The sequence below is a fragment of the Clupea harengus genome, chromosome 16, assembly GCF_900700415.2.
Source record: "Clupea harengus chromosome 16, Ch_v2.0.2, whole genome shotgun sequence".
In the NCBI taxonomy this organism is placed as follows: Eukaryota; Metazoa; Chordata; class Actinopteri; order Clupeiformes; family Clupeidae; genus Clupea; species Clupea harengus.
Genome location: NC_045167.1, coordinates 20,150,704 through 20,177,583, shown reverse-complemented (window position 1 = coordinate 20,177,583; position 26,880 = coordinate 20,150,704). Strand labels below are relative to the sequence as shown.

General features: G+C 40.0%; 4 non-coding genes and 1 pseudogene across 4 annotated transcripts; all 5 read left to right on the top strand.

Moving 5' to 3' along the window:
* The first annotated feature begins 1,303 nt into the window (after window positions 1-1,303).
* On the top strand, window positions 1,304-1,443 carry LOC116224225 (annotated as a pseudogene).
* A 5,468-nt stretch (window positions 1,444-6,911) lies between these two features.
* On the top strand, window positions 6,912-7,102 carry LOC116224227. Its single transcript, XR_004165501.1, has one exon. It is a non-coding gene; the product is annotated as a U2 spliceosomal RNA (small nuclear RNA).
* Window positions 7,103-8,372: 1,270 nt separating this feature from the next.
* On the top strand, window positions 8,373-8,563 carry LOC116224226. Its single transcript, XR_004165500.1, has one exon. It is a non-coding gene; the product is annotated as a U2 spliceosomal RNA (small nuclear RNA).
* Window positions 8,564-11,791: 3,228 nt separating this feature from the next.
* LOC116224224 lies at window positions 11,792-11,957 on the top strand. Its single transcript, XR_004165499.1, has one exon. It is a non-coding gene; the product is annotated as a U1 spliceosomal RNA (small nuclear RNA).
* A 6,077-nt stretch (window positions 11,958-18,034) lies between these two features.
* Window positions 18,035-18,200, top strand: LOC116224223. The gene has a single exon (XR_004165498.1). It is a non-coding gene; the product is annotated as a U1 spliceosomal RNA (small nuclear RNA).
* The last annotated feature ends 8,680 nt before the right edge of the window (window positions 18,201-26,880 follow it).

Genomic DNA, 26,880 nt, shown 5'->3' with positions numbered 1-26,880 from the left:
AACTTGCCTAAGCCTAGCATAACATCAGTGGTGAAAGTAAGCCGCTACTGTCAATTACAATAATGTGAATAATGAGAGTGCCTATGATCATGTAGGCTTAGTTGATTACTTTAGCAGAGGAAAATTCCAAACTAACAAGTTCCATTTGGGAGAACCAGAGGTGAACTGTCCCCCGCGCCCCCTCCCCTTCCCCCTTCTCACACAGGATCTGTGCACCATAGATATAGTACTGTATATGTCTATGCTGTGCACGGCACCTTCTTAGCGAGCAGGGGCGCCTGCAGCCGTAGGGGGCGCCAATTTGCCAATTCCCCACACAGTGATATAAGATAGATAATAGAAAACCGCTTCGCGGGTCAGATGATTTAAAAAAAAAAATTAAGTGCTGGTGCCGCCCCCCACGTGTCATGAAAAAGTGCCGCCCCGGGCGGCTGCCCGGTTCGCCCGTGCCCAAAACCGCCCCTGACTAATACAGTAACGCCCCAACAACATTAGTATTGCTATAATAATAAAATAATTACTAATATAATAATGAACGCTAACTTTACCACAGGCTGAGAGGTAATTCAGAAGTAATTGGGGTCACACTGCGAAACATTAAAATAGCCTACAGTAACGCCCCAACAACATTAGCGTAATTAGGTAATTGACTGCACAAATTAGTTATTCAGTGTGGTGTAATTCAACCCATTTAACACAAGATAATACAGTAAAAGCCACAATTTAAAAGTAAAATTGTAAAATCTCGAGTAGGCTGAGGTGAATTTCCCTCAGTAATCGCTAACTAGTGGTACCGTTACCTGTCAACAGAACTCCTCCCTCCTACCTAACGTCATTTCATTCAAACAAATGATCGAAAACTTAACTTAAATCGTTTAACTTGATCTTTGAAAAGAAAACTGTTAAACTAATATAATAATATACACATGAAGTATTTCAGTCTTACCAGAAAATATGTAAAGTATAAGCAATCAGTATTAGCGATGGCGATTTATTCAGTATGTCCTGTCCAGCCAAACGAACAGTAGATACAGTGACCGTAATAAAGTTTCAGAGATGTTGATGTGAAGTGATGTCAGACAGGCCTTTATATATTAATCCGTATGGCTCTCTTGATGACCTGAAGATGTTTTGATACTTTGATTTGATATAGTCTTGCCTTGACTTTCAGACGCTAACGATACACACCTGTTTAGCATAGCAACCGTGGCCATTTACGGGTTATGATTGGACAGCTCTAGACCAGTCAGAGCTCATAACTTGTCTACAGTTGCAACTCTAGACAGATACGCGTTCTGATTGGAAACAAACTGTAGAGGCTAGACTAATCAGAAGGCGTAACTGTCTAGAATAACTGTAGACAACCTCTGCGAACTCCCCAAATGTGGGAATCTTGATTGCATAATTTCTGGTAGTGGGGGACTGCGTTCGCGCTCTCCCCTGATACAATTGTTAAAAATAAGTGATGTTTTTAGTTTAATGTTTTGCAGAGTGCAGTAGTGAAGGGCTATATGATACAGAATCATGCAGGAGATTTTAGGGGTGTATGTGGTATAGATTATACAGCTGCTGTGCCCAACTCGTGTGTTTGCAGTTCAAATATGGGATGAAGTCTTTCAAAAGGGGGTTTGGGGTATCGTAGGTAAGGAATTGATTTAAAAACTGCTGTACTTGGCTGGTGCATCTTATAGCTTGAGATGTACAGATTTTAGTAACCAAGCAGACCTTGGCATTAATTCCTTTCCTAATTCCATTAAACATCTATGTAACCTATGTAAATTGAAGAGACAAAGACTGCATAATGGATTTTCCGTGTATTCTTACAAGAAGCACTTTAACTTGTAAGAATCTTTTACGTGTTACTGAAGGATTGAAAAGAGTCTCGGGCAGTGTGATTTCTCAGTATGGTAGTAGTTTATTTTTTATAAATCATTGTAAAATGATCATCTAATCTGGTTCTTCAGTACATCATTTGCTGGAAATAAGGTTTAAGAACCCATTTGGACTGAGCTTTTTGCTTAATTAATTCAAATCTTAGTATGATTTTCATCTAAGTAAATAATACATTAGCTCAATAAGGATGTCAGACTTTCTAAACTGTTCCACTTTGTCGTTATTTACACAATTCATGCAATTAAGTATTCACAATTAGAAACAAGTATGTGAACCGTTGCATTTCGTAATAACCAACATAACTACTTTGAGCTATTCAAAATGTAATTAACATTATTTTTGATCGAATTTTCACAGGATTTTTTTAGACTAAAACAAATTACGCTCATCATTAATTCTGAGGTGTTATGTATCAATGCAGCATGAAATAATTACACATGTCTTTTGATCATGCCTCTGCACCTCAGCATTTTGATGTTAAAGTAGCACTGCTTTAATTCTCTAGTGCAATTGAGTGGTTTTTCAAACATGCTAAGCTGTCCAGGCCCAAGTTCCTGAAAAAGCCCAAAATAAGAATGCTCCCTCCATAATACACTCCAGAGATGAAGCTGGAGAGATGAGATGGAGATGATGTGTGAACTGTGACTTCAGTAGCATGTGCTCTGCCAGCCATCCCAGTGAACCTCTGTCTCTCGTGCCTTGGTTAGTGTGCATGGCTATTGCCCCCAAGACCCGGGTTAGATGCTGTTTGTGGTGACTGACTGCACTCTTTTGTCACCATGTTAACTTTTCAAACAGAAAAGTAGAATATATTTTGAGGTAAGAAAAAAAAAAAAAAATGCACACCGTGAATTAACTTTTACCCTCAAAATACACTCTGCTCACCAACCCTGAAATCTCATCTCCCCACTGAAGCTCGAGGGAGGAAGAGGCACTCATGGTTTTGGACTGCTGTTTCCTCAGGGTCCATGCAGCTAATCGCTCAAATAACTATACATTCACAATCAGAGCCTTTACAGGATATTACGGCACTTGGCTGCGGCAACAGGATGATGACCTTAAACCCAGTTGACAGCATAGTCTTATCAGAAGTAGAACAGCTAGGGAAATGTTTGGTTGAGGTTGCTGCTGTTGAATGAGCTCCTGCTAGTTACAACATCCAAGGGTTTAGATACTGTAACATCAAAGGAGCGACATTCAAATGATGTGTGCATTTTGGGCTGCGACACAGGACACACACACATGCCGAAGAGGTCGCCAGTGAAATTTGTCCTCAGTGGCATGGTAAATCAGTCCCTTCTATAACCACTCTTAAAATCTTTATATTTGCAAATACACACTGTCCTTACTTTAATGCTCTTGGAATGGCAGGTAACACAGTCTTGTTTGTTGTCTTGGTCGATATCTGGTAGTTTTCAGCGAGGCCTATGTGAATATTTGAAGTAAAAAAAAATAATAATATATATATATATCAGAGGAGGCTCTTCCATTGAGGAAACGGAGGAAGGACCTCCCCAAACTTTTTGAGAATTTTTTTTTTAATTGAACTGACTAAACTCCTTTAAAAATGCAGTTTGATATCAGTATTTAATACTATGCACATCACAGTTCGTTTCCCTGAGTTAAAATAACATTAGCACCCCCTATCGTAACCAGAAATTATTGCACGGAGCGCCGTCCTCCCTTTTGCCCCTATTGAGATCAATGTATTCGGTCTCTGATACTGGCGGCTCGTGGGGCTCATTCACTTACATTACCCAGGGGAGGAAAGTCCTCCCTAGCGTCTGAGTCTGCGCCAACATCGCTTAACCAATAAACAACGGATTTGGCGTTGGAGGGAGGGGATTACACATTAAGAGCGAAAGAAGTTACCCGGCTCGATCATTCTGCTGTAGGATATCGATAGAACTTCACCCTTGGATTGTTGTAGAAATATTGCAAATAAAGAGATGTGCAATGGAGAATGAAGACATTGTACATGTTTTATTGAACAAACCGTTTTCTACATTTAGCTACAGAGAGAAGGTTAGTATGAAAACAACAGCGAGACCACTTCCAAAAATTCAAGTCACTAAACCCAGTGGTGAAACCGCTGCCGTTAATGCTAACTGGTATGCGAAATACTCATGGCTCACTGGTACCATTACTAACAATCGGCTATACTGCTGGCCCTGTTTGCTCATGGGTAAATCACACACATGTAAATGGATTCGCCGACATTACAGATTTGGACAAAGCAACAAAACGTCATGATAAATGCCAAGACCACGTTGGCGCAGCACTTCGGTTGTCCTTGCTAGGCACTATGCCAATTGATCAGGTCGTGGATGAGGGTGTGCGGTTGCAAATCGCGCACCACAATGCTAAAGTGCGCCAAAATAGGGAGGTTCTGAAGAGACTTATTGATGCAACTGCTTATCTAGGCATGCAAGAATTGTTCTTGTTCAGCTGACAGTCTGAAAGGAAATTGTTAATGAATGTTTCAGAACGCGATGTGTTTCGTATCTATTCTAATTAGCCTACGTTGTCACTTGGGCATTGGCCTCATATTAGGCTACTTGGTGAATGATTCAGAGCATGATGCATTTTAAATGGCATCACTTTTGGTCTTGTGTCCTAATTTTTCTTAAAACAATTGCAGCTGAAAATAAAATTTGTCAAATAATAACCAATAGCTTCAGTAATTGAGAGGGGAAATAGGCCCAGAATTTTGTATTTAGTTTTTCAAATCAAGAGTAGGCCTGATTTGACTAATTGGCTTTGCATCCTTTCCTTCTGGCCTTGTCTAGTCCAAAGACATGCTGTCCACCAGCTTTCAAAGTACAATGGTGCTGTCATGGTAAAAAGTGACCGGGTGCCAAAAAGAGCCCGGGTGATGTAATGTTGGCTTTCGAATGACTCTTGAGTGACAGTTGCTATACCAACGTTAGCATTACGTCACCTGGGCTCTTTTAGGAAGTCAGACTACCTCAATAACGCGATTTACCCCAGAGCGTCTTGCATTATACTTCGCTACCTGAGACCAGCTTGCCTGTATTTTACCTGCAATAAACCAAGCAAAACAACCATGTGCTTGATGTTTGACTGTGTTAGGAAAGTTGTTGACTCACAAGTTTGTTATAGTGTCAAAGTAAGTAAATTTCAACCGGTTTCGCCGCTAGCATCTCGTTAGCGATTAGCAATTCCTCCGTTAGCTGGGGCACATTATTTTGCTTAGTGTATAGCTAGCAAGCTAGTATGAACTCTCCCAAGTCTTTCTAAATAGGCCTATATCAACAAATAATGGTAGATCTTAAATTATTTAAGATGTTAGCAAATGAACTGGCTGGCTTGCTAAAAAGGTAGATGAACAAGCACTGTATATTATTTAAGATGTTAGCAAATGAACTGGCTGGCTTGCTAAAAAGGTAGATGAACAAGCACCGTATAGTATTTAAGATGTTAGCAAATTAACTTGCTGGCTTGCTTAAAAGGTAGATGAACAAGCACCATATATTATTTAAGATGTTATTAAATTAACTGGCTAGCTTGCTTAAAAGGTATATGAACAAGCACCGTACCGTATATTATTTAAGATGTTAGCAAATTAACTGGCTGGCTTGCTAAAACGGTAGATAAACAAGCACCGTATATCAGTATATTTTCTCCTTTTTTATAAAAACTAATTTCTACTCTAAACAATTTCAATTGAAATGCAAATGATGATGTAAACGGCTAAAATGGAACACTTTATTTACCGGGTAAAAATGTGTTTAGCCACAATATATAGCATTCAAAAAGTAGTATTGACTGCAAATGTTGATGTACAGGATACCGGCAGGTGTAGCTAAAACGGAATACTTAATAGTTGTAGGCAGAATATTAAGTGACTAACAAGTAGCTGATGGCTTTCGAACGACTCTTGAGACTGACCAAAAAGTGCTGGGGTTACGTAGTGTCCGGGTTACGTAATGCTAGTGTTGGTATAGCAACTGTCACTCATAAGTCGTTTGAAAGCCAATATTACATCACCCGGGCTCTTTTTGGCACCCGGTCACTTTTTGCCATGACAGTGCCACACTGGTGGCTTTGTATCAATTTTATCCCTGCCTGCTATTTTGTACTGTAGTTCACAAAAACACCCTGAAACAACTTGTATCTCACATACTTATGCCACCAACAGAATAAGCAAGCCAATGGCAACCAAGTGCGCAGTCCTTCCTCCCTCACTTTAAAAACCACCAGCCGCCACTGATATATATATATATATAGCATAGATGAGGAAACATTTAGATGAATGAAATAGAGTGAACCTCAGATGCTACTGCCATCACATTTCACAAACGTTGACCACCACTGGAATATTAAAAGAAGGGGGGGAAATGTGCACGGGTCTGTTATTTGTGTTTCAGAGAGCTCTTGGTATCTTCCTGGCACGTGGAGAGTTTACAGTTCTTTCTTTATTAACCCGCTTAAGTAATCCGTGACTGCTGACATGGTTTGGTCGTGGGTTTCCTCCTTTTAAGCGACATGACCGTGGTACTGGAAAGACCATTGAGTTTCTCGCCGAAGTCGATTTGATTTTTTTTTTTAGTGCGCCCCTCTGTCGCGTCGTACACTGTTCTGCCACTGGGTGGAGTAAAGCTTTACTTTTGACAACAGGTTAAAAGTACGATAATGTATTTAGCCTTTTGATAGCCACGCATCTCCTGGGGTTTTGTATTTAACGTCTTGTATAAGATACCGATGCATTTAAATAAAAACTTGTTTAAATAATGATACATACTGTTTGACAAATTATCCAATACGATTTGCTGATCGTATATTTTATGGTAATGACTAACATCACAGACGTTACCAGCAAAGAATGGCACTGGTGTGGTGATCATTTGGCAGTGTTAAATGTACTGAACAATTTAATGCACAATAGAAAGTATGTCAATTGTGAACTACCGTGAAATCTCCGTATGCTTCATGCCACCCGTCCTCGTGAAATTTGCGGCGTAGAAACCTATACCTTGCCTGGACTGTTCTTGGGTATCGCTTCTCGGCCTTTTGGCTAAGATCAAGTGTAGTATCTGTTCTTATCAGTTTAATATCTGATACGTCCCCTACCCGGGGACCATATATTAAATTGATTTTTGGAACTGGGAGATGGAATAGGGGCTTGCTCCGTCCACTCCACGCATCGACCTGGTATTGCAGTACCTCCAGGAACGGTGCACTCCCACCCAGGGAGAAAAATCATGTGAAAAGAAGTTACTTTGAATGTCTCTGGCGCATTAGCAATTTATAGATTGATACCTAGCTAGTATTTTAGTATCCTGTGTTTTCATGGGTTAGCCTATAGTTAGGATGTTTTGGGCTTGACCCAAATTTTGCGTCATGCTATTTTTTAGCTGGATATGTGTGCATGACATACGTGCTATTTTTCAGAACTGCAACTATTTGAAGCATGGTAGTAGCGACGGTTTATAGTAGATTGAAGTTGGAATGTAAAAATAGTCAACATAAGTTACTTTGAAAGGTCAAGGACGACTGTCGTGTTGAGTACTGATGTTCTGAAATATTTAATGACTACCGAATCAGCTATTGAGGGATTTGCCAAAACTCCGTTTAAATAGGCTGTTTTCGTGGCATGGTTTAGTTGGGAAGTTTGGTCTCGACCGCGTCCACACTCGAAGGGCACACTCATTGTGACAAGCAATGTAGAAGATTTGCGTCATGTCATGGACATGTGTCTAATGAACAATTATTCGACTAGGTATGTTTGTATGATGCAACGTTGCAAAACCCCGTCTACTTATAAGATGCTAACAACGTTAGAAAATTATTGTTTGTGGTAAATGGTGCCAGTCGGTATGCTAAAAGGATTGCGCCGGAAACTGTTTGGGGGCTTCCCGAGTGAAACTAAAATGTTTGTTAAATTTAAATTGTTCTCTAAAACATTATTGAAAATAAAGTTCCATTGTATAAATGCGGAAATCTGAAAGACCGCTTTACACAATTTAAACATTTCATCGGACAAATGCCCGGGACATTTGAATGTCGGTAATGACGACCAAGCTGGCTGCTATCCTGGCAGGGTAACAAATTAAAACATGAAACGTTGGCTTTGTACAAAGTATCCGTGCCGAAATGTCCGAGGATGAAACGTTGTTGTTATACCATTGTTTTTTAATCCCATTTCACATTTATTGTAGCTACTGAAGGTAAATGTAGGCAAATACTTTGACTTGTTCACTCGTATTGGCTATAGGGATGTTGGCATGCCATCATGCCTGATTCCATGATGCACCTCATTGAAAAGCAAATTAGATTTATCTTTAATACACGAAATGAACTGAACGGAATATTTGTATTCTTGCATTATCATATTGCCTATTGTCAGAACATTACAGACCAATATTCTACCGTGAAATATCCGTATGCTTCATGCCACCCGTCCTCGTGAAATTTGCGGCGTAGAAACTTATACCTTGCCTGCACTGTTCTCCGGTATCGCTTCTCGGCCTTTTGGCTAAGATCAAGTGTAGTATCTGTTCTTATCAGTTTAATATCTGATACGTCCCCTACCCGGGGACCATATATTAAATTGATTTTTGGAACTGGGAGATGGAATAGGGGCTTGCTCCGTCCACTCCACGCATCGACCTGGTATTGCAGTACCTCCAGGAACGGTGCACTCCCACCCAGGGAGAAAAATCATGTGAAAAGAAAGTTTTCCGAACAGTAAGCTGAGGTTGTTGGAATAGAGTAGGGTCCGAAACAGCTTGCATGTATGCCTCCATACTCTCACGCAAAGCCGTTTTGTCTTCCCGAATAATTGTAGTACAGTTCACTACAACTTTTTCAGGTTCACGGAAAGTACAAAACTCGAGAGACTACATACCGCAACTATGTTTTTTTACTCAATCACAACAAACATTTCTGTTTGCAACCACTAGAGGGAGGTGTAACCATGCTGTGCCTTAATCTTAACTGCTGCTAGAGTCTGGATTCGAACTCCTCAATATTTTGGCCTGTTTGCATTAAGAAAAGAAGAAGAGAGGGTGGTGGCAGGGAAAATCAGGCACACTTTTGTTTTGACAATGGCTCTTTAAGGGCTTCTCATCGACATGCATTGACAAGTCTCACACCTTACAAACTGTCCTATAGAGATGACAGTTTGCAGAAACAGATAATGGCTCTGCAATAGCTCAACCAACAGTACACACTCCGGCAAATTACGTGACCATTATTCAGAATGAGTTAGAGACCTTGCCTAAACATGACAACACGGGGTGGAAATACATGAATGCAAAAGCCAAATACAGCACTTTTCTGTTTCAAAGACTGTTTTTTTTTTTTTTTTTTTTCAAATAATAAATTGCTTGACATTGCAAGTTTACCAAAACAAGTTGCCTCTCACTGTAAAGCACCCCCCCCCCCCCCATGGCCCTCACTCACTGTCAGCAAATGTAGACATGATCACATCGCCATGCTCAATTGCAATGTTCACATCACTGTGCAGTGTGTTAAAAACAAGCAGATGTTTTAAATATCTAAACTGTCCCTTCTGCTTCCAAAACGTCTTGCTACCAAAATTTCACCTCAAATAAACACTAGAAGATAACTGCATGTCAGAGTACAAGTCGTGTGTAGTAGCCCAGAAATACTAAGATCCTTCTTTTCTTTAACTAGTCCTGAAGATTTAATCTGCTGCTGTGGTTGCTATGGGTCTTGGAGACGGGGAGTTTGCCGAAGTGTCTAGGTGGTGGGCAGGTGTCTGATTGGCTAATTCTTGATGGCTCGTGAACTCTGCCGCCAATCTTGAAATTGCTTTCTGATTGGCCCATTCTTGGTCATTTTCGGTAGCGGGTGGATACGTGATTGAATGCAATTATCATAATTGAGTGATATTGCTCGACGTTGTTTTTTTTTGTAAAAACATTTGGATCGAGCGGGTCAGTACACCACAGCGTTATGGAATACCAAGAAGACGCAGGCGCCATTTCCATGGAGTTTAAGATATACTTCTCGAAGAAGTGCCAGTTGTGAAACTTTATTTTGGAGACTGGACACTGATTAGACTCATCGGCTCCTTTCTAGCTGGACAGGTGAGGTCTTTACTTCTTGTGGCTGTTGTAGAAGGAGTGTGTGAGTTAAGCCTATAAGTGTTTTTGAAGGAGAGTTGGAAGAGGCCTCATTAGATGGGCTCCTCTTAATACTTAGCCTGCGTAAAGCGCTGCTAATGAAACTTATATATGTTATAATTTGTTAAAAGTACAGGTTTGCTTTATTAATGTATTGCTCTATTCAATTGTTATGTGTGATTTGGATTCTTACTTTCAGTTATAGACGGAATTGCGACTAGAAAGAAACTTATGTGCACGATGTAGACCTTAAATCTAAAGGCCTTATCTATATCGGCTGCTTCTTTCGCCTCCATTTTATAATTCCCATTCTCAGGTCGGGCACTAAAAAAATCTCCGAATACGTATTGGACATGTGACGGGGAAAGGTGCTCATCAGTGGTTTCTATTTGTCATATCATTCTATTACAATTCTCCGTCGACATTTCTGTATTGTATGTTAAATTCTAATAGTTTAAAATACAGTGTTTTTTATTTCCATGAGCTGTAAGACGTAATGATTCTAGAATATATGAAGGTGTCACTTTTTGAATTAAATTACGGGGGGAAGGGGAGAGAGAGAGAGAGAGAGACTGTCCACGATTTTCTACTTTTTTGAGATGCACTTACAGTATATACCCCTATGTCTCTGCTTTGGCTCTGTCTAGTGCAATTACAGCTTCCATCCACTGGGTGAAGACGATTAACTTGTAGCCATATTCAGTACCCACTTCTTAATGGGTGAGGCGTTAACTTATTTTTTATCGGTGAAATCTCATAATTTATCGCAAATGTATACTGGACAAAACAGTTTTTCCTTCTGATGAAATTGAATTTGCGCCTCCAAAATATTTAGGTAATAGAATAATAAAACCAGCCTAGTGGGAATTTTGCTTTGTAAAAAACTTTGCTTTGGAAATAGTCTCAGCCTATAGCTATACCAAATGCAGTGTCTGCTGCTCCGTCCATTTCAGACCACGACCTAGTATTTCCTCAGGCTTGCACTTCCGTGAGATGCATCTTGTTATACAAGACGTTGAATATATTATCTGTAAAGATTAGAAACGTTTCTAAACTGTCAAATGTAGATTACTCGTTGTGTGCACTTCATCCTGGTCGCAGGCAGGAACCATCGTTTAGAATTGGATGCGAGGGTTCGTCGGAAGGTTTAAGAGCTGCATCAGACACGAGGCTTTTCCCGTTGTAGTTATTTAGAAATGCCAAAACATCTTTCAGAATACGAACATGCGTCTGTTTATTTACTATTTAAACAATTTAAACGTTTTTCATGAATATGATCGTTAGAAACGTCCAAGCCTTTCACAGGCTCGCCTATTAAGACAGTTGCTGGACGTCTGAATGTAAACAATATACTATGCTGCTAGCTCGACCGCCATCTGATCCTCCTGACAACGTTTAAATGCATAATTAATGGTGGGCTACATGTGTTGATATAGCAATTGGTAATTCTCTGGTAGTGCCTTTAGGTGTACAAATAGAGATGTATCCTTACTTTTATGGTTCTGGGCGATTTACTTTTTTTTTTAGCTAATATGAGCAAATGGGTTGCTTTGTGTATAGCGTGATGGCTGATGGTACATCATGTTACACTCTTATAATTTGTGGTCTGTTTTATGTCTTATTCCCAGCACAATATGAGTTATGTATGGTCCAGTTAACATCCATTAAGGGCTTGTGAATATACGTACAACTAAACACTTCAACCGGTAAAACAGTAATAGTATCACCATCTGGGTGAAATGTATGGCAGTTAGTGTAGTACTCTCACTTGCCATGAACAACTCATACTTACCTGGCAGGGGAGATACCATGATCAAGAAGGTGGTTCACCCATGGCGAGGCTCGGCCATTGCACAACCGGCCGTTGCTGACCCGTGCGAATTTCTCAAATGTAGAAATCTCGACTGCATAATTTGTGGTAGTTGGGGACTGCGTTCGCGCTATCCCCTGATATAATGTTCAAAGAAAGAAATTGAGCCTGAGTCAGTAGTGAGTACCAGTTGACGGTGGGGTGTTATTGTAGGTATGGTCTTGTATGACATGTTGACAGTTTAACAGTACCACTAGTTGCTGATGAGGTATAGACTTGATATGCATTGCTCCATGTTCTCATTTGAGGGTCTTCAAAGGTTTGAGTCCCATTCTACAAGCTTGATGGCAGGGAACTTTGCTTATAGGAGTCGCTGTAATGATAATGTAGCCAATTATAAAGTGTAATTTACTTACTTGAGATCCTAGTAGCTAGGAAGTAGTTACACTCAAGAACATTTACAACTAAATGTAGGAGTCATGAGGTGCCAATAAACCCTCTTAACCAAAGCCCCTCACTACAAGACATCCTGAAATGTGTATTTGATGCACTACTTTCATTCCTACAGTTTGAGATTTTGGGCCCAAAGGAGTGCCTGTGATAAACACATCGCACAAGGTTTATATAGACAGAAGTTGAGCGTTCAGCAGAGATAACCACGTGGTGGATTTCTGACATCCAAAGCAAGGATGGAAGTTTTGCAAGGTCGGAAGAAGCACAGTTCGACCCTTCTTATTACTTCTGGTCTAAACATGCTCTTGTACATATGCAGACTAAGTGGCACCTAATATTCTAAGTTACACACACACACAGAAACACAGAAAAGCCATGTTCCTGCTTACATAAGTACATGATTCATATAAGGTAATTAATAATACAAGGCACTTGATTATTATATTCTTAAGTCATTAACAGTGTTTGGAAATTATCTCCATCAGACGCTTATATGTATATACAAAGAATGTTTTTGCCCCCGCCCCCAATAATACTTTAGTGCACATACATTAGCAAAGTCACCATCGCATATCCCCCCCCCCTTATTATTATTATTATTAGTAGTAGTAGTAGTAGTAGTAATAGTAGTATTATTGTTTTACTCAAATTACTATTTTGCTGTAATAGTAACCTGTACTGGATACAGAATTTTACGGTTGTCTGATATTTGCTGAGCTTACAGTGTTATTCAAACTACCATAGAAGCATGAAAACTGGGACATGTTTTGTTGTGATTCTCTATGTTGACTGATTTGGGTATATGGAGAGAAATACATTATATTTTCATCAGTCTGCAGCATTGGTCTTTGGTGTAGTGTTTTGTGAATGTATTGTATATTTGCACTTTCTCTGTGTACTCGCTCACACTACTCTAATCACTGAGAAGTAGAATTGCTAAAAGTGTTTTAGATTTGCAACAGCAGTGTGTAACTGGTACAAACAGAAGTAAGTCATATGCAACATGTGTGTTTCATATGGTAACAAAATATGGTTTTGATAAATTAGTGTATAGATTTTACAAGAGTGTTTAATTTAGCAAAGGATCTGAGGTGTTTTGCTGATTGGGTGTGTGGTTGTGCAAATTGTGTGTAGTGTTTTGAAAAACAAAACAAAACGATCAAAAACGTGCTTAAGCAATCGAGAAAAATGTAAATAATCATCTTTTTGAATTATAGTATTCCCTTACTGCAAAGGATTTTCTCTTTTATTATGAGAACCCTGTGAACTACCTCTTGGAATTTGTAGTAAACTTTTTTTAACTTTGCAATCCAAGTTTTCCTCCATCTTTCCATGTCTTAAAGCTAGAAATGGACTCGCTTATCAATTCTCTTCGTTTGGTCAAAAATAACCCAAAAAATGATAGGCATTTATGTCTCCTCCACACAGTTGTGAAAGTATAATTGATAATTAATTCTTTCCTCTTTGTTTTGCAATTATTTTGTTGTTTATATTTTTTATTTCTGTTGATGTCATTGTTCTTTCTCTCTGGATGTTTTAATGTATTGCTGTACCAATATAATGTATGATGTTCTTTGTGTTGCTGTATTGTCATTATAGATAAAAAAAAACTCTACAGTCACTTTGGACCAATCTGAACCCCTAACTGTCTACAGTCACTGTAGACTTTAGACCAATCAGAACGCCTAACTGTCTACAGTCACTGTAGACTTTAGACCAATCAGAACGCCTAACTGTCTAAAGTCACTGTAGACTTTAGACCAATCTGAACGCCTAACTGTCTACAGTGACAAGTGTTGCATACTACTGCATAATTCCTGGTAGTGGGGGGGATTGTGTTCACGCTCTCCCCTGAGTTGATGTATAAGAGAAGTCTGATCCGTCTCATAAATTACTGGATATCAGGGCAGAATGCATTGTTTGAGTGACGAGTACTGGGGAAGCTCATAACCTTGTTGGACAACCACTTAATGTACAGCTGTTGAATGAGATTATCTGTAGTGCGGTGTGTGTGTATATTGGGGACATGGCCCCATCTATGCCATGTACATAACCACTGTACTGTGTGTGTGTGTGTGTGTGTGTGTGTCAGTCAGTAGGCAGGACGTATTACACCCACTCTGTTCCAAGGCTACTTCTGGTGCTGCTGTTATGGGAACATGTAGGGCTTTGGGGGAACATTGCTTAATATGTTCCTTTGGACAGCGTGGTGTATAGTCTGCCAGGCTATTTGCAGACCAGTGACTGAAGCTCAGGCCTTGTACTGGATGATGCTATAATGGGGAACACCAAAGGTACATTCATGCACAGTACACACACACACACACACACACACACAGAGCAATAGAAAGAGTTGTATAAATTAGTAGTTTATTATCTCAACTTCCTTGTCATAGCAAATCCCCATGATAATATTTTAGCGTCTCCGTATCATGAGAAAGTGAGTGCACCGTTCTACTAGTTTGTGGCAAACGATGTAGGCTACATGAAGTAGTGAGCATATTGTATTTCATACCATTTTAGGCTAAGCATTTTAAATACCATTTGAATGGCATGCTTAAAATAAATCACCTGTTTGCACAAAACTGGCTTTTATCAGTGTTTGTTATTCATGTTTGCAATGTGTCTTTGATTGCAGTCATATTAATGATGACAGTACTAAATTGATGTTTATGATTACAGCATACTAGACAAGCACAGATCAGAGGTGACAAACCCATATAAGAAGGGAGAGATGGGGAACCAGTGGGTGAAGGAATACATCGCAGACTACACAGAGAGCTTCCCACAAGTCTCCATTCTCCTCGAGGCCAACATCAACAGGTGTATCTGCGGTCAGAGAGGGTTTGAGAATCACACCTTTGAGGAAATGTAGGAGCTGTACAGTCAGTACCCCACCCAAAAGGACAGGCAAGAGCAATTCAGTGATGAACGGGGAGATAATACAGAAGGCACACAGTTCTGTGAGGAGGTGGTTGCACACGCCAGTGACCCACATCACAAGTGTGCAGATGAAGAGGTTCAGGAAGTATATTAATGACAAGGAGCAAGTAAGTGTAAATGAATCAGGAGGAGCAGAACAGCACAGTAAACGTACATTATTCAAATTAATGATTGTTTAATGACTAGCTAGCTGTGTTTGTTTGCTTTGGTAATTAGCCTCCCAGCTCCTGGCTATTGTGCATGCATTGACGAGTCTCACACCTTACAAACTGTCTTATAGAGATGACAGTTTGCAGAAACAGATAATGGCTCTACAATATCTCAACCAACAGTACACACTCCGGTAAATTACGTGACCATTATTCAGAATGAGTTAGAGACCTTGCCTAAACATGACAACACGGGGTGGAAATACATGAATGCAAAAGCCAAATACAGCACTTTTCTGTTTCAAAGACTGTTTTTTTTTTTTAAATAATAAATTGCTTGACATTGCAAGTTTACCAAAACAAGTTGCCTCTCACTGTGAAGCACCACCTCAGTCCCGGTGATGTGGCCCCCATGGCCCTCACTCACTGTCAGCAAATGTAGACATGATCGCATCGCCATGCTCAATTGCAATTTTCACATCACTGTGCAGTGTGTTAAAAACTAGCAGATGTTTTAAATATCTAAACTGTCCCTTCTGCTTCCAAAATGTCTTGCTACCAAAATTTCACCTCAAATAAACACTAGAAGATAACTGCATGTCAGAGTACAAGTCGTGTGTAGTAGCCCAGAAATACTAAGATCCTTCTTTTCTTTAACTAGTCCTGAAGATTTAATCTGCTGCTGTGATTGCTATGGGTCTTGGAGACGGGGAGTTTGCCGAAGTGTCTAGGTGGTGGGCAGGTGTCTGGCTAATTCTTGATGGCTCGTGAACTCTGCAGCCAATCTTGAAATTGCTTTCTGATTGGCCCATTCTTGGTCATTTTCGGTAGCGGATGGATATGTGATTGAATGCAATTATCATAATTGAGTGATATTGCTCGACGTTGTTTTTTTGTAAAAACATTTGGATCGAGCGGGTCAGTACACAGCTTTATGGAATACCAAGAAGACGCAGGCACCATTGCCATTTCCATGGAGTTTAAGATATACTTCTCGAAAAGGTGCCAGTTGTGAAACTTTATTTTGGAGACTGGACACACTCGGCTCCTTTCTAGCTGGACAGGTAAGGTCTTTACTTCTTGTGGCTGTTGTAGAAGGAGTGTGTGAGTTAAGCCTATAAGTGTTTTTGAAGGAGAGTTGGAAGAGGCCTCATTAGATGGGCTCCTCTTAATACTTAGCCTGCGTAAAGCGCTGCTAATGAAACTTATATACGGTATGTTATAATTTGTTAAAAGTACAGGTTTGCTTTATTAATGTATTGCTCTATTCAATTATGTGTGATTTTCAGTTATAGACGGAATTGCGACTAGAAAGAAAGTTATGTGCACGACGTAGACCTTAAATCTAAAGGCCTTATCTATATCGGCTGCTTCTTTCGCCTCCATTTTATAATTCCCATTCTCAGGTCGGGCACTAAAAAAATCTCCGATTACGTATTAGGCATGTGACGGGGGGAGAGAATGTCCACGATTTTCTACTTTTTTGAGATGCACTTATACCCCTATGTCTATTCTTTGGCTCTGTCTAGTGCAAATACAGCTTCCATCCACTGGGTGAAGACGATGAACTTGTAGCCATATTCAGTACCCACTTCTTAATGGGTGAGGCGTTCATTTATTTTTTATCGGTGAAATCTCCGAATTTATCGCAAATGTATACTTTGCAAAACTTCAGTTTGTCCTTCTGCTGATATCTGATAATTGAATTTGCGCCTCCAATATTTAGGTAATAGAATAATAAAACCAGCCTAGTGGGAATTTTGCTTTGTAAAAAACTTTGTTTTGGAAATAGTCTCAGCCTATAGCTATACCAAATGCAGTGTCTGCTGCTCCGTCCATTTCAGACCACGACCTAGTATTTCCTCAGGCTTGCACTTCCGTGAGATGCAGCTTGTTATACAAGACGTTGAATATATTATCTGTAAACATTAGAAACGTTTCTAAACTGCCAAATGTAGATATACTCGTTGTGTGCACTTCATCCTGGTCGCAGGCAGGAACCATCGTTTGGAATTGGATGCGAGGGTTCGTCGGAAGGTTTAAGAGCTGCATCAAACACGAGGCTTTTCCCGTTGTAGTCATTTGGAAATGCCAAAACATCTTTCAGAATACAAACATGCGTCTGTTTATTTACTATTTGAACAATTTAAACGTTTTTCATAAATATGATCGTTAGAAACGTCCCAGCTTTTCACAGGCTCGCCTATTAAGACAGTTGCCGGACGTCTGAATGTAAACAATATACTATGCTGCTAACTCGACCGCGATCTGATCCTCCTGACAACGTTTAAATGCATAATTAATGGTGGGCTACATGTGTTGATATAGCAATTGGTAATTGTCTGGTAGTGCCTTTAGGTGTACAAATAGAGATGTATCCTTACTTTTATGGTTCTGGGCGATTTACTTTTTTAGCTAATATGACCAAATGGGTTGCTTTGTGTATAGCGTGATGGCTGATGGTACATCATGGTACACTCTTATAATTTGTGGTCCGTTTTATGTCTTATTCCCAGCACAATATGAGTTATGTATGGTCCAGTTAACATCCATTAAGGGCTTGTGAATATACGTACAACTAAACACTTCAACCGGTAAAACAGTAATAGTATCACCATCTGGGTGAAATGTATGGCAGTTAGTGTAGTACTCTCACTTGCCATGAACAACTCATACTTACCTGGCAGGGGAGATACCATGATCAAGAAGGTGGTTCACCCATGGCGAGGCTCGGCCATTGCACAACCGGCCGTTGCTGACCCGTGCGAATTTCTCAAATGTAGAAATCTCGACTGCATAATTTGTGGTAGTTGGGGACTGCGTTCGCGCTATCCCCTGATATAATGTTCAAAGAAAGAAATTGAGCCTGAGTCAGTAGTGAGTACCAGTTGACGGTGGGGTGTTATTGTAGGGATAGTCTTGTATGACATGTTGACAGTTTAACAGTACCACTAGTTGCTGATGAGGTATAGACTTGATATGCATTGCTCCATGTTCTCATTTGAGGGTCTTCAAAGGTTTGAGTCCCATTCTACAAGCTTGATGGCAGGGAACTTTGCTTATAGGAGTCGCTGTAATGATAATGTAGCCAATTATAAAGTGTAATTTACTTACTTGAGATCCTAGTAGCTAGGAAGTAGTTACACTCAAGAACATTTACAACTAAATGTAGGAGTCATGAGGTGCCAATAAACCCTCTTAACCAAAGCCCCTCACTACAAGACATCCTGAAATGTGTATTTGATGCACTACTTTCATTCCTACATTTTGAGATTTTGGGCCCAAAAGAGTGTCTGTCAACAACTGAAAGTTTCACGTAGATAAGGTAGGCCGTAACAAAATAGACAATGTTAGAGACTTTGCTCATGTCCAGGACTGGTTATATTGAACTTGCTGAAACATTTCAGCTATGCTAAAAAAGCCTCATTAATCAATGTGCTTTATTCCAGTTGCTTGGATGCTAGACGCTGATAGGTGAAAATTCACCCTAGTTACCTCAGGACTCCGGAGCTGCATATAAGTATATTTATTAGACAAACAACAATTGCAATCGGGCTCACTTCCAGCACAAGGCTGAAAGTGAAGCAATGATAAATACATCGCACAAGGTTTATATAGACAGAAGTTGAACGTTCAGCAGAGATAACCACGTGGTGGATTTCTGACATCCGAGGCAAGGATGGAAGTTTTGCAAAGTCGGAAGAAGCACAGTTCGACCCTTCTTATTACTTCTGGTCTAAACATGCTCTTGTACATATGCAGACTAAGTGGCACCTAATATTCTAAGTTACACACACGCAGAAACACAGAAAAGCCATGTTCCTGCTTACATAAGTACATGATTCATATAAGGTAATTAATAATACAAGGCACTTGATTATTATATTAAGTCATTAACAGTGTTTGGAAATTATCTCCATCAGACGCTTGTAAGCAATCGAGAAAAATGTAAATAATCATCTTTTTGAATTATAGTATTCCCTTACTGCAAAGGATTTTCTCTTTTATTATGAGAACCCTGTGAACTACCTCTTGGAATTTGTAGTAAACTTTTTTAACTTTGCAATCCAAGTTTTCCTCCATCTTTCCATGTCTTAAAGCTAGAAATGGACTCGCTTATCAATTCTCTTCGTTTGGTCAAAAATAACCCAAAAAATGATAGGCATTTATGTCTCCTCCACACAGTTGTGAAAGTATAATTGATAATTAATTCTTTCCTCTTTGTTTTGCAATTATTTTGTTGTTTATATTTTTTCTTTCTGTTGATGTCATTGTTCTTTCTCTGTGGATGTTTTAATGTATTGCTGTACCAATATAATGTATGATGTTCTTTGTGTTGCTGTATTGTCATTGTAGGAGTTTTTTTTTTTTTAATCTATAGTCACTTTGTAGACAATTAGGGGTTCAGATTGGTCCAAAGTGACTGTAGACAATTAGGGGTTCAGATTGGTCCAGTCACTGTAGACTTTAGACCAATCTGAACGCCTAACTGTCTAGTCACTGTAGACTTTAGACCAATCTGAACGCCTAACTGTCTACAGTCACTGTATACTTTAGACCAGGGGTCTTCAACCTTTTTCAGCCCAAGGACCCCTTGGCTGAGAGACACTGAGCAGGGACCCCCACCCCCGCCGCCCCAAATTTAGGCCTGATATTCATATATTTTATCTGGAACTAAGTGTCAGCCACACACACACACACACACACACACACTCCCCTACACGTGTTTGAACATCATTTTTTTTTCTCCCTTACAGTTAGCCATTACTCTGTATTCAATGAGGGGGGGACAAAGAATTGAGTAGCTTGAGAAGCTTAAGTATGGATGAAATATCTCATACCTAGTGAGAGGCCTGACGTTTGACAATTCATCACTCATGTCTTTGGCAACAAGATTCTCCCTATGAAGCATTCAGTGCGTCACACATGGCTCTTGCACCGTCTGTGCACATCGTGACACATTTTGGCCAGGGTATACCATGTTCACGGAAAAAAATTGTCGATCACTTTGAAAGTCTCTGAACTCTTTTGTACGTCCATGCAGCTGCTTACAGAATATAAATTCCTCCTGCATCTCATTTTGGTAGACAACCACACAAACGCTAAAAACAGAGGGTCGTTTGACATGTCTGGATTCATCTAATTGTAGTGCAAAATAATCTGCTTTCGGGAGTTTCGCGACTAGTTGTGCCCTCACATCAGCTGCCAATTCATCAATTGAAAGGGGGGAAAAGCAAAGGGATGCTTTTCAGTTTTTTTTCACGTACTCCTCCTTCCCAAACGTTGTTTTTCACATATTACTAGCTGCTGGCAATATTAAACTTTCCGCAATTATGTATGGCGTTTTGGTCTGAGCGACACGTAATGCAACTTGATAAGAGGGTTTTAAAGCTAGCTCGCCAACTGTGGCTGATTGTCTGCTGGCCCTCAAAAGATTTTAAACGGGAAATATTAAATGTTTGTTTCTTTCAAGTGAGCATGGGTTGTCTCTAAGTCTAAGTGTCGTTGCAGCTTTGATGGCTTCATACTTTCGTTTGATAGCACGGGAGAGCAAACCACGCACACTGGTAGTTTGTCACCATCGGTCTCTTTGTAGATGAAGCCAAACTTCAGATAATTATTTGAATATTTACGTGTTTTCTACAGTTTGCGTTTTTGGGTATTAAGGCATGTTGGCATCCTCTGAAGGTAGATCATCTGAACCGCCATCAGTGCTGTATGACGTGGAGCTTTTGTTCCGAGAAATTACAAAACTTTTAAATTGTATGGTTATGGCAGGTAACGTGTTTTGGCACCAGATAGCTAAATGTAGCTAAAAGTGCGTATGTTGCCATGTTAATCAAATGATCGCGTGAAGATTCATGGGTAGCCTATGTATTATTTTATAAACGAATAGAAAGCAATTGTTACGATCTGTTTATGTTTATGTAGCCTATTGGACGTTTTACATTATTGGAAGAGGGAAAAATGCTTCAGATGAAATAATTTGGCGGACCCCCGATTAAAGACCCCTGCTTTAGACCAATCAGAACGCCTAACTGTCTACAGTCACTGTATACTTTAGACCAATCAGAACGCCTAACTGTCTAGTCACTGTATACTTTAGACCAATCTGAACGCCTAACTGTCTACAGTCACTGTAGACTTTAGACCAATCAGAACGCCTAACTGTCTAGTCACTGTAGACTTTAGACCAATCTGAACGCCTAACTGTCTACAGTCACTGTAGACTTTAGACCAATCAGAATGCCTAACTGTCTACAGTCACACTGTATACTTTAGACCAATCTGAACGCCTAACTGTCTACAGTCACTGTAGACTTTAGACCAATCTGAACGCCTAACTGTCTACAGTCACTGTATACTTTAGACCAGGGGTTCTCAAACTTTTTGGGGCCAGGGACCCCTCAAAGGGTAGAACATTTTCCGAGGACCCCCTCATAATCACATCCCAAATTAAACCATATAGGCTTATAGCTATTTGTAATGTTTTATGCTTTTGGACTCTTTTACTCTAAAATCATATAGTACTAATATTACAAGAGTTTTAGATAATCATTGTATTACATTCGGCATTACTTGACAGTATGTAGGATAGATTTGTAAGTTATTTTTTGGAATATGTGCTGAGAAGCTAAATAATGTTTACTAGGGGTGGGAATCTCTTGGCACCTCACGATTCGATTCGATTCCGATTCAGAGGTCAACGATTCGATTCTAAACCGATTATCGATTCTAAACCGATTATCGATACTAAACCGATTATCGATTATCAATTCTAAACCGATAAAACGGTTATCGATGCATCTCAATTTTTAAAACATTTGAGTTTGCTACTCAGAGTCTCAAATCACTTCATACTTTGTGTTTGATAATTAAAGAAAATCAACAGATGAATTACCTTCTCTATTTTTTTATTAGAGAAAACGCTTTTCCTTGTCACAATTATGACTTTCTATGAACAATGCAATAATCGATGCAGTTTGCATTTCAACACAAAACGGGTGTAAAAAAAAAAAAAAAAAAATTCAATTTTTTTTTTTTTTTTATAAATCGATTATGAACTTTTCTGAATCGAAACAGAATCGTTCTAGAGAGAATCGAGATAAATCGAAGAATCGATTTTTTCCCCCACCCCTAATGTTTACCTTACATAAAAACCAAATATTGATGGAATACATTTTTTTATCAAAGCAGATTGTAGGGTTTTCCAACGGAGATGATTCTGAAGATTTATTTTTAACAAAGACATTAACAAACATGAAATATCCCCCTAATGTTATCAAAAACTGGTATCCCAGACTGACACTCCCAGACTGTTCCTGTCTCAGCACATAGTTTGTCCAGTGCAGTTTATTTACCCGGTCTTGTTGTCACTGAACGATGGCAACCTTTGGAAACCAGAAATCTGCAGTTGTTTTATGGCTGATGTGATGAGCACTTGTCTGTATTAGCCTTGTCACGAACACTTAACAAATGGCATTTATAGTATTATCCTCCAGCAAGATACTAATGGAAACAACATGGTGACATCACTGCATTGATTATACACGTATAGCGTTTTCTTTCTAGAGCAGTGGTTCCCAACCTTTTTTGGCTTGTGACCCCACTTTGACATCACAAAGCTGTAGTGACCCCAGATATTCAAAACACTGACAATTTTTTGCAAAAAAATATTTATTTTCAATCAAGTAGGCCTAATAGAATTACAAACTATGTTGCAAGTAAACGTTCATTTTAGACCACATTAAGTGAGGATTTTATAGGCTGCAAATTAATTAATTCTGAACAAACAAACAAGGCTAAGTACAAATATGAGCTAAATATGGGCTCACCATATTTAATGGGACGGTTGAGCTTGCACATCTCGCTGCAGCCTTTCAAAGTTGGGTGGTATACTAGACAGAGCGCATCTCATCTCTGCCGTTACATCCAGTTGCGAACGGTACTTTGATTTCATGCACACAAGAGCACTAAATCCGGCTTCACACAAATATGTGCTTCCAAAAGGAACCAACAGTTTTAAAGCACACTGTGAGATCTCTGGGTACTCTTCTCTTGCGCCAAACCAGAATTCCTCCACCGCCACTCGCGAATGCAGCCCCTGTTGCGTTCTATCACATGATAGTTCAATCAGCTGTTCAACAGCGGTGGCCGGCAGGTCCACTGAGCCTGCATCACAATGGAATGGCTCCCTCACCCAGTCAAACTTTGACATATCCAAGTCTGGAAAGTAAGTAGTAAAGTGCTCTTCTAGGCGTTTCAGGTGATCGCACATCACCGTTGTGGAGCACTGGTCATCGATGCTGTTGTCAGTATGAAAGTTGCTCAGTTGGGGGAAAGGGGTGAAGTTTGCTTTTGAAAGGCTTTCTCTCCAGAATGCGAGTTTCCCCCTGAATCCATCAATACGGTCACTCATCTGCAGAATAGTCTTGTTTCTCCCCTGCATGCTTATGTTAAGTTCATTAAGTTTTCCAAAAATGTCCGTTACATATGCAAGGATGCACATTTTTTGCTGGTCACAGAGAAAATCCACAAAATCCGTTTTTTTCACATCCATGGAAAACGCCAACAGTTCATTTCGCAACTTGAAAAATCGCTCAAGCACCCTACCTCTCGACAACCACCGTGCTTCTGTGTGAAAGAGCAAATTGTCGTGTTCAGAGCCCATATCACCGCATAGTTTTGCAAATAGACGTGCACGCAGTGGATGTGGCTTGATGTAGTTGACCATGGTTACGACCTGTTGCAATATGTCTGCGATGGGCACACTCAGTTCCTTAGATGCCAGTTGCTCACGATGAATCATGCAATGATTCCATACTACAGAGGGGGCCAGTTCCACGATTAACGTCCGTAGGCCTGCTCGCCGTCCCGCCATCGACGGAGCCCCGTCTGTGCAAAATCCTACCATACGCTCCCATGGAATGTTGTTTTTCTCCATATAGCTGTGGAGGACATCATACATTGCCTTGGCAGTCTCGTGTTCAGGAAGAGGGAGACAGTACAAAATATCCTCATGAATAGCATTCTCCTGCATGTAACGAACAAATGTCAAAGCATGGGCATTCTTTCCTTCTGTGCTGACATCCATTTGTAGAGCATAGGCAGGGGAATTTCGAAGTCGTTCTGTTAGTGTTCTCTCTTGGTCATTAGCGATCGCATCTATTCTTCTTTTCACTGTGTTATCAGACAGTGGTATTGTCTTCAGTTTTTGTGCTTCTCCCTCCCCACACATCGTTTTTACCATTTCAATAGCAGCTGGCAATATCAAAGTCTCACCAATGGTATGTGGCTTCATGGCTTTTGCAACGAGATAGCTCACCTCGAAAGATGCTTTCAAGGCTCGCTCATTTACAGTCATTGCTTTTTTGAAGTACACTCGCTGCTTATTCAGCTCGGCATGTTTCTTTTCAAAGAAAGATTTGGGTTTTCCCACATATTCTTTATGTGTTGTCTCAAAATGTCTTTTGAGCTTGTTGGGTTTCATGCTCTCGGTAGACAGGACGTTACTACACAGCAGACATTTAGGCTTCTCCTCGTTGTTTTCAGTTATGCTAGTAAATCCATACTGAAGGAAGGTTTCATCATATTTTCGCTGTCTTTTTGGTGTCTGTTTCTGAGTTTCACTTGAAGATGTTGGCGACTCACGTGGGTGAAGAAATCTTTCCATTTTCTTAATTGTATTTCTCTCGCTCTGATTTTCTTGCTAGCTAGCTTACTTTGTGCGCTGTTTATGTTTGATGTTATGTTTATGTTGATATGTGTGGTCGTGTGAATCAAGATATGCCGAGTGCCCGCATTTTATTTGAATTCGATTTTTATGAGGGGTTGTTTTGAATTGTGTGTGGTGTTTTTATTTTTATAATAAAAAAAAAAAATTATTTATATGTTTTTGTATTGATCACTTACTATTTAAGGCGACCCCATTTCAATTCCATGCGACCCCACTAGGGGTCGCGACCCCAAGGTTGGGAACCACTGTTCTAGAGGTTAATTTTGACAATGAACTGGGCTACGTTCTTGCAGCCAAATTGAAAGCTAAATCAACGTCTTAAACGAGAATAGCTACATGCAATAGGGCTAACCTATCTTTAAAAAAGGGCCTTCTGCAACGATAAACACGACCTGTACTGATGGAAGATTAAATGCATCACTTGCAGATTATGGCAGTTAACATTACTAGCGTGAAAAGTGCGGTTTAGTTACGTTAACCACACTGCATTATGATCATTGTACTACGCATAGTCAAAATTCTGTGATGGGGAAACTCGCTTGTCGCTAAACTAGGCTAAGGCTACTCGTGTTAGGCTGTATATGGGTGACCTTGTGGGTGTTCATGTTTTTAATCACATTTGCTAACCTGTCGTTCTTTGAACTCTCTGAAAAGTTCGGGGTGTCTGTCTGAGAGGTCCTTAGCCATATTTTACGTGTTACCTCCCTTTGCCTGAGTGGCTTTGAAGCATGTTTTACAGACGGGTCTCTGTGTGTCGATGGGCTTTCCTTCACAGTCTGCTTCGTATCCGAAGTAATTCCAGATCTCACTTATTTTTTTAAAACAAGCCGAGGACGGTCGGCCAGAGCTCCTGCACATGAGGCCATGTCTCCCCTGAGATCACTCGCTGTGAGTGAAGGCTGTCTGTTGCATGGGTGAGAGTTGGGCAGCCCCGCCCTTGCAGTCAATGCGTGCAGGCACCCTGACAGGGAGCGGAATAGTGAGTGCGCTCTGATTGCGTGCTATTTTAATGAAGTAACTATACTTATACCTTTCAAAACTTGTCTAGTATCGGTACAGCGTGTAACATTAGTCTACATGTTTTGTATACTGTATTGCAATAAAAAAATTTTTAAAAACTTTGGAAGCCAGACTTTTTCCCGGACCCCCAGACAAGGTGTTGCGGACCCCAGTTTGAGAACCGCTGCTTTAGACCAATCTGAACGCCTAACTGTCTACAGTCACACTGTATACTTTAGACCAATCAGAACGCCTAACTGTCTACAGTCACTGTAGACTTTAGACCAATCAGAACGCCTAACTGTCTACAGTCACTTTAGACCAATCAGAATGCCTAACTGTCTACAGCGTCTGCACGCTATCCGCATACCTAATCGGATTGCCCCACGTGATCGCATCATTAGACCAGCCAGAACAACGGACACAACCGGCATTATTTAATAACTGAATGGGTTGCCATGGCGCAGTGAGTTTGGCAGCCAGTTATAACAGCTCTCCAGTTTAAAAAAAAAAATTCTTCCTATTACCTTGCTCCTTTTCCACGTGAATTTCCCTAACGGGATTAATACAACTGTATCTATCTATCTGTTGTTAGGAAAGGGATGACATTAACAAGCCACACTTTAATCTATCACTGTTTAATCTATTTGCATCAGACCATTTTTCAAAAAACTGTTTTTAAAAGTGTCAGCAATAGCCTATATGAGCAAATCTGACGTGAAAAGATTTTTTATTATAGACGGAAGTTTCAAAACAGATGAATGTTACGTTAGCTTTAGTCCT